This window comes from Chinchilla lanigera, unplaced genomic scaffold, assembly GCF_000276665.1.
Source record: "Chinchilla lanigera isolate Chin_1 unplaced genomic scaffold, ChiLan1.0 scaffold00001, whole genome shotgun sequence".
Lineage (NCBI taxonomy): Eukaryota > Metazoa > Chordata > Mammalia > Rodentia > Chinchillidae > Chinchilla > Chinchilla lanigera.
The window spans coordinates 15616974-15626218 of NW_004955402.1; the positions used below are offsets into that span (position 1 = coordinate 15616974).

The 9245-nt window shown below is 39.4% G+C and overlaps 1 long non-coding RNA gene across 1 annotated transcript; it reads right to left on the minus strand.

Annotated features, from left to right (window-relative positions):
- Window positions 1-216: 216 nt before the first annotated feature.
- On the minus strand, window positions 217-8955 carry LOC106150070. Its single transcript, XR_001236654.1, has 3 exons — window positions 8859-8955; window positions 3433-3551; window positions 217-1286 (listed from the first exon to the last, which is right to left on the minus strand). It is a non-coding gene; the product is annotated as an uncharacterized LOC106150070 (long non-coding RNA).
- Window positions 8956-9245: the final 290 nt, after the last annotated feature.

A 9245-nucleotide genomic window follows, 5' to 3' on the forward strand; every position in this document is an offset into this window, starting at 1 on the left:
TGACACCAGCCTTTATCTGAGTCTCTCCAGGAGACCACCAGGAATTACCTCATTAGAATGAAAGAATTTCTATCACTCTAGAAATTCCAAGAGCCTTAGCAAATCTGTGGGAGACACTCCTACTGCTGAGAAAGTGAGAAAGGTTATAGGTGTTCTGGGTCAGGAATCACAACTGCCAGAGCACTACTTCCTGTCTGCTCTTTATGGGTTAAAACCTCATTGTATTTACCTTTGCATCAACAGCCTTAAACAAGTGTCCTGTGCTTGGTGCTTAATTAGTGTTTGCTGAATAAATGAATGTGAACAAAACAAACTGGAGAATGTTCATGAATTCCTAGTCTGATCCTTATTTGTTGACTAACAAACCTTAACAGGCCTTGAAGGGTAGGAGGAGTCCTGAGACTGCACAACTATACCTCAAGAAATGGGGGAAAAGAGAACCAGCCAAAGACAGTCAGTGAAAAGCAGAACTTGCTGCTCAGTCCAAGTGTCTCACCAAGGCTCCATTACAAAGAGAGGAAACAAGGCAGGGGAAATTTTTAGCTGCTGAGCTCTAATTCCTACTCATTAACTAAAAATTGTTGAGCAAAATTCATTAAGACACCTGCCTTCAGACACCTTTGTTAGCCTTGTGTAGTTCTCACAGCTATAGTCCCAGCTACTTGGGAAGCTGAGGCAAGAGAATCCCTTGAGCCCAAGAGTTTGAGGTCCCTTCTCCTCTATGCCTCTGAGCCCCTGCTCTGCCCTGGTTTTCTTGTACAATATTTACAAGAGACCAATCCAGGGGTTCTTCTGCCATATTGTAAAAGAGGGGAAAAGAAACCTGAGAAGTAGTGCTCTGGCAGCTGTGATTCCTGACCCAAAATTCCTGAGATCAGGCAGTTTAGCAGCTTAGCAAGACACCTACACCAAGTCAAAGAATATTTTAAAAATGAATACACTTACTTAAAGGTAAAAGGCATTGATAGGTAAAACTGAGACACAATATTTTATCCCTATTCCTTAAGGTTCAGCTCCATGGAAGTCTTATATTCGATAGACTAAGTAGAAGGGAGAATAAATAAATATTTACTAATGGTAATTGCAGATGAGAATGGTGTCAATCAGCTGTCTATTGCTATGACAAAATATATGTGATAATTCACTTATAAAAAGATAAGTTTTGTGTTAGCTCCTGATCCTGGAGATTCTGGTCCATAATCTGTTGGCCCAGTTGCTTTAGACGTGTAAGGAAGCAGCACCCTGCAGTAGGAACATGTGGCAGAGCAAAACCACTCATCTCACTCCTAAAAAGCAAAAGAGAAGAGAATGGGCTGAGGGCAGAGGTCCCACTATTCCCTTCAAAGCATCCCAGAGACTTAGGGACCTCCCACACACCCCACCTCTAGTGGGCTCCATCTTCACCCAATATTAGCAGCTGGAGACCACAACTTTAACCCATGGGCTTTTCTGGCCATCCCAGATCTAAACTATAGCAAGAATTCATATGATGATCGTAAATTTTCATTTATACACTGACAGAGCAAGTACTATGTGTCACTATACATCTTTTCTATTACTTTGGTAAGACTCAGAGAAAATGTAACACAGCTTTATTCTATTTCTTTTTTACTTATCGTTACAATTTTATCCATAATATTTAATGTTTGAATTATTTTAACATTTTCTACTACACTGTACTGTGTTATAAAACCAGTATGAGGCCAGGAATGTACCTCAGTGGCATAAGCACCTGCCTGGCAAGTGCAAGGTCTTGAGTTCAATTCCCAGTACAAAAAGACAGTATGAATTATCATTCAGTGTCATTTCCTCTTTTTCCCATTTTCCTTCCTCTAAATCCCATAAATATCTACTTCTCCACCATTCTCCTTCAGTTCTACAATCTTTGCTGATTGGTATCAAAACTGAAACTCCTCTATGTCAGATTAATGGAAAATGTGATGGATAGACACAAATCTCTTACATTAGTTCAGCCGGTCTTGAAACTCAAGGTCATTTCTTGAAATAATCTGAAAAATTCTGAAATTTTAGGGTACCAACAACGAAGAATACTGATGTATAGTTCAGAGGTTGAATGTCTGATCTTAAGTCCATCTTTAATTCATTTTAGAATCTGACTAGACCTCTCTGAGCTTTAGAGAAGTTTTATCAAGAGATCAGTAGTGCCTTCCTCTTCATATCCTGCAGGAATATCTAAGCTTCAGAAATTGACTCAGGTGATGGAATTAAGAATAAACGTTTTAAATTTGCAGACATTTGTAATACATGGAACACAGTTTGATCTGTTGGGGACACATTTAAAATGCATAAAGAGCTGTGTGTCTGAAGCCCAGGGGGAGCCCTTCGTGATGTAATGATGGAAACAATGGGGGGAAGTATTTCACCCAGCAGGAGGCACACGACTGTATTTTTAGGAAATAAAAAAGAGAGGTGGTATGACACTGAAAACATCTGCTCATCCTTCTATAAACTTTTTCGACTACAGATGGAACCCAGAGCCTGGCACATGCTAGGCAAGAGCTCTAACACTGAGCTACACCCCCAACTCCCCTGTATACAATCGTTTAACAAGCGCCTCCTATAGGCTAGATGGTTAAGCACGTGGAAACCAAAAGTTGCTAAGTCATGTTCCTTACTCTCAAAGAACACAAATATCTATAAAGGCAAATAAGCACATGTAGTGGCTAATTGATTAGGTCAACTTGAGAAGTTTAGAAGCTTAACTAAACTTGCCTCAGCAATTGGCTCGGCAATTCAGCCTTCCGTCTCAGACCCAATGGCCTCCTGACATGGACTTGCACAGAATGCTGCAGTTAATTCCAGACCCTGGACTGATTCCTTTGGTCTCCATTGTGCAGACACCCTCTGCAAGCTTCCTCATGCAACCCTTTAGCTGACCGTCATAAGCCAACCTTGTAATTTCTTATGCATTTGTATATTTTATGTTATAGCTGTTTCTCTAGTAAAACCCTGACTGATACAGCGTATTGAGAGAGGATAAGGGCAGGAGAAGAGAGTCGGAGCAAGCAGAATTTTTTTTTAAGTTTCTGAAACATTACTGAAGCTTTCTTCTATGCTAGGCTGCATTCTGAGTGGTTTAAATGAGGTGGCTCACTTGTCCTCCTTGTCATTTGGTCTGGTCAGAGAGCTGCTGTTGCTAATCCCATCTTTTAGATGAGGATGTGAAGCAGTCAGATCCCAGAGCTAGTAAACAGGAAGTTAGTGTCTGAACCAAGGCAGTCAGAAACACAACACTATGATAATGGCACCAGGACACCACTTCCCAAGGTACAGAAATGACAAAGGAGTTGAGGCTAAAAGGCAGAAGACATCCATAGAATCCAGCAAGAAGCAGGCATCCCAAACCAGATGACAGGCAAATTGCACAGCATAAATTTCTTGCAAGTTTAAAGGAGAATAGGAGAAGCATACTTGACGAGGTGTTCCATCTGGCACTGTTGAACAACACTGAGATCACTCCCATCCTCCAAGTGGGTCAGCCTGCTGAAGGGCACATCCCTGAGAAACACATTTCAGGATGTTCATCATAGCTGTGGAGGTAAAAGCAAAGGGTGACAGCAACTTAAGTAGACATCAGAGGATGAACATACAAAAGAAGCTACCTGCCCGTGAAGGACTATAAAACTCAGAAAGAAATGCAATAGTTCTGCTTATATATATAAAATGAACCTCAGGAACATAACAGTGAATAAAAAGGTAAGCAGAACAGCATATATGGTATAATAAAATGTACGTAATATATTTTAGAACACATACAAAATAACTGTCCATGTGGGCTGGAGATAAACACATATGCAGTTAAACTTGTGGAGGTGAACTGAAAGAATGTGTTAAATGTACAGAATGTTCCCATATTTATAAAAATCCTGGATGATGAGCTATTGCTTTCAAATATGATGAAATAATAAGAATAATGGTAACTATCACTTACTGAGTACCTTTTACTTTCCAGATACTATTTCCAGGAATTCTAAAAGTATTGTCTCACAATAATGAGTTAGGTGTGATTGCCACCCTAATTTTATCCTTATTTTACACATAAGAAAAATTGAGCCATAGAGGGTTAAGTATTTTCCCCTTGGATATATAAACTGAAAATTATGAATATGGGATTTGAATCCAGGAATCTAGCTTTCATAATCAATGCCCTTAGTTCTTATATTCTAATTATTATATACTTAATACACATATATACTAAGACCTATAGCAATGATATGTGAAGAGCTAGAGAAAATACTCAAAAGTGAAAATAACTGTACCATAATCTATGCCATATTTTGAAACTGCAAGGCTATGTCAGAGGCCCAAGTCTACTTCATATTTCTTTAGACATTTGAAAGATCATCACAACAAAGATGATAAACAACTCTTGGGCACCTTCTGACCTCAGCTGAATTCACCAGCATTAAAGTGAGAGGTTTGAGTTACACATAAAAGGATGATAAAGGTAGACCAGATATTTCAGTTTCTACTATGTGGCATTAACTTTGTGAAGTATTTTCATACATTATCACACATAATCATCTACTCTGTAGTAGGAGTGACTCGTCTCACAGCACAAACAGTCAGAAGAGAAAGGCATTCCTTTCTTCTCCCAGGCACACCTCATGGTGCTATGTCAGGAGTTTCTCTAACTTCAACGCCAGTGGCTGGGCCTTGCTTAATCTCTGAGAAAGAGCTCTTTAACCAATGTTTCTAACTCAGGACAGAAATGTACCAATTTTTCTCTCCATCTACCTCCTAGAATTATTATGAGCACCTGAGGCGTTGAGACTCATTATCAAACATACAGAAAACTGGGGCTGGGGATTTAGCTCAGCGGCACAGTGCCTGCCTGGTAAGTGCGAAGTCATGAGTTCGATTCCCGGTACCGGAAAAAAACAAAAACCAAACAAACAAACAAACAAAAAAACATATAGAAAACCTAAAATTATTATTTTTATTTTTTTCTACTCAGACACCAAGTCTCTTTGACATGGCTGTTACTAGGTGCTCATTTGAGGTTGAAAGTTTTTCCAAAGGCATATGAAATTTTTCATTCTTTTGACAAGATAGTAAATTTGGTTTAAAATGACTGGCTGCTTATTTATTTTTCTTTCTATTTCCCCACTAGTCTAAAAATAAGTGGATTTTTAAACTTAGTGGCGTACACATCAGTACTTCACCTCCATTTCTAAGCTTTCTCATTTCCAGCAGAATTTGTCTTCTGCATCTGAACAAATGGAGATGCTATTTCTCTATTTCTCCAGCGTTAATCTGCCTTGACATACACAGAAAGTATTTTTATGGTACTAGAGGGAAAGAGGAGAAGCAAAGAGACAGTTGTGACTACTTCTCCATATTTATCAAAGCTCACCAGAGTTTTTGCCAGATGTGAGTTTGCAGCAAAGCATAGTTAACACACAAGCAACTCAGAAATTTGATAAATCTGAAAGTGAATCTCACTTACACCAATTCACAAAGTGTGTGGCTTTGAGAAAATAATTCTCTAATCTTTATTTAAAATGGAGGTAATGATGCCTACATTTTGGGGTAATTCTGAGCATTGTAAAACATACAAGTAAAGCATATAACACAGTAGCTTAAATATAAAAATGTTCTAAGTGAAGGGTCATCATGATTACATTGTTAGAATTGAGAAATTTAGGGGCTGGAGATTTAGCTCAGTGGCACAGCGCCTGCCTGGCAAGCTCAAGGTCGTGAGTTCGACTTCCAGTACTGGAAAAAAAAAACAAAAGAAAAAAGAAAGAATTGAGAAATTTTAAACCAAATGTAACCTTTGGGTCATAGTGCTTGCACCTGGACATTGTATAAGGAAATAAATCTCAGCCAAGGGTGCAGGACAACTTGTCCATGGTTACGCAGCCAGCTTCCAACTGAACAGGCCTGGGATATAAACTCCTGATTCTCTCCTATGCTAACTTCTCTTAAATGCCTCTGTTTCCTCAGATTTCAAGATTTTCAATAGTTTTTGTTTTTTGGCTTGTAAAACTTCACTCACACAAGCATTTTGTTCAAACAATGATAAATATTTTTCTGGTAGTACCTACCTAGGATATCTGAGACCTATTTGTAATCAGAAATGTAGTCTGATTATACTGAGCTTTCTTTTTTTGCTCAATTTCTGTTATTCATATATATGGTACTAGGATGTATATATAAATTCAGAGGTTATATATAGTACTAGGAGGTTAAAAACAGAAGCTCTTATGAGTTATTTTCAGATCATTTCTTCACAATCTTGAATTCTTCCTGCTTCACTAATTATCAGAAGAGGGATGACACTGAAAAAAATTTCCCCTGAGTATAGAAGAAGCTGAAAATTTCTTGCAAGAAATCACAGCCGTCACAAGACTGTTGCTGAGCGTGGGTTTATTAGAAAGCAAAATAAACAGCATGCTGCATGCTGAATTCATCTTCAGTAAACACTCATACCGGAAATGCTTACCTTGTCGACAGCCAAGATGCGACCCTTTGCAGAAGGAGAGAGAGAGAAATAAGAAAGAGAGAAAGAAACCACCAAGCCAACATACTGCAAATGTTCTATGGCTTGGGGAAAGCAACGTTGTGGAAAATCGTGGAAAATCTTTTAATATGCCAGCCTAAGCAGTTTGGCCTCCAAACAATTTGAGTCACCTTGGGGCAGGACATGCTGGTGAAGAAAGCACCCAGAGAGGGCAGTGAGGTGACTTGCACTCTGCCATGCGGAGAAATGGAAATAAACATTGGCGAGGCCTCTATGCCACCGCCGTTGTGGAATGGGAGTCCACTTGGCCTAATATGTTAAGAGGATTAGCTCTAAAGCTACATGAACTTTGAAACAGCCCAGTGAAGCTTGTGCAGTTTCCAGTTTAAATTGGGCTTCAGCAAGACCTCTCTGACCATCAGGAATTTGGCAGCCTGAGTGTTCTGTCACATTCTCTGAAGCAAGGCTGAGTGCCCTGTGTGTCAACACTGCAGGATTCTTTGTATAAGAGGCAGATGGAAAGAGAGCTGGAAGGCATAGAGGGGCTGGGATCACTACAGAAGTCATACTGAATGTTAAAGTAAAAAAATTATATATATCCATATATATATATGGCTGTCTATGGACAAAAATATAAAACCCAGCTGAAAAGGTCAAAATAAAACTCCTTCCTCTGCCCATTTAAACTACAGAGAGCTCCAGTGAGTGATGAATGAAACTTGCTTCCTGGAGACTAAAGAGTTTCCCACCAAAGAGGAGATGGGGACCTTAACTGACCTGCATCACGGAGAAGATTGCGTATTGGTTGACGTCTCTCACAGAAAAAGAATTTTCAGGATGCATCGGTGGGAGTCATAGAAGGGTTTATTAGGCAGAGTGAGGGAAGTATGTACACAGTCAGAGAATGCAGTATGGCCCTCAAGAGACAGGTGCATTTTGGCCTGGGTCTGCAGGTTTTGATGCTGTCTTACAGGTATCCTCCCATATGATCTAGGATGTGTATTCCTATTGTCTGTCAAGCTACCCATTTGGCGGGCTAGGTCCCAGCGTAAGCCATTTGCATGTTTAAAGTTAGACACACATTCCCCTCTCAACAGAACTGCTTCCCTGAGAAAGGAGGAAAATCACAGGCTCAATTTATATGTGAAAACCACAGCCCTGATTTACTAGGCTAGGAAGTTTTTTGAGAGACATTGTAATCTTGGATACCTTTGTGTCCTAAAGCTGTAGTTTTTCTTAACAGCACAATTTTAAATTAGGATTTTCCTCATCTCTTTTCTACCTGTCGTTATTTCTTCTGTCCTACCTCAAAACTTCCTTGTATTCATAAAGGCATCAGGCCATGGCCCATGTGATGCAAGTGGCAAACTAGTTTAGAAGAAAAAAATAGAAATTCACAATGAAACTGCTCTTCACTAAGGGAGCTCCCAAACCGCTACTTACATTTCAACTTTAGCAAAAAAAAGAGTTTAACACCAAGAAAAAGAGACGCGTTTTCCCCTTCCACCAGAAATTTGTCACTATACCTGCTGAGCCTTGCAGAACACCCAGCAGATAGAGACATCTTGTGTTTCAGCATTGAGGTGTCCCTATGAGTGCTGGACAACATAAAATCATGGTTGTAGAATCAGTGTAAACACACTCCCTGAAAATGTATATATTGCTTTAACGGATGCCACCTCCAGATACAGACTTCATGGGGGCTTCCAGTGGCTTTGGAATGAGTTTCCGTGAATTGTATGGCTCAGAAAACAGTCGGAGAATAATATTCCTGCACCTATGTCTCCTAGATCTCCTTTGAAGCGCCTGCTTCTGCTTCAAGGATATCAAGTGACAGGAACCTTTCTTGTCTCCAGAAGGGGTAAAAATGTGAGGACTGCTGAAATACTTGAGCAGAGCAATAGCACAATCAAAGAATACAGTAGCTGAGAAGGAACCCACCTCAGTGAATGTAAACTTCACACATCGTAAGTAGGAGCTAAGATTAGTAATACCAATAAGAATGAAAATGGGCAAAGGAGATTTAAAGGAGGAGGGAAGGAAAACAGAAGGAGGCAGGAGGGCAAAGGAAGGGGATTAAAAAGAGAAGCAAACTGTATTATGCACATATACCCATTCCCCAAGATGATTTTAAATTTCATGTACTGAAAATATTTCCTAGTAAAAAATAAAAGAATCAGTAAAATCTGTCAATAGAGCAGAAGACTGCAGTATGCAGAAGTTGTTGCTTTCCACAAAGTGAGGATGGTCTTGATTATTTAAGAATATAAACATAAATAAAGCAGAAAATAGCTATCAAGTATACTACTTGAAAACTTTGCGGTATTAATCCAGAAACAAAAAAGCAGACATGGTGTTAACACTTCCTTACCGTCTTTCGCCACAGCCAGTGAGCTTATGTATTAACTGTCATGTTCTCCTTCTCCCATTCTGTGTCCATGGTACTAAGTGAGTTCATGAGAGAACCAAGAGCTGGTCTGACAAGATAGAAAATCAGTTGCAGAAGCAATGAACTTTTAGTGGAAAATATATTGTATTTTTAACAAAGCATGATGTCTCAGCTAAAGGAGACATAATGCAGGATCGATTGCATGGGGTGAAATGCATATGCTCACCACAGATATATTTTCATTTATAATTATGTCATGAAAACAACATTGCTGGGACCCCATTCACTTACAATTATGCCATGCAAAGAGAAACACGAACACCCACAGAGCCATACAATGTGATTATATGCTGAAGACATTGTTTTTTT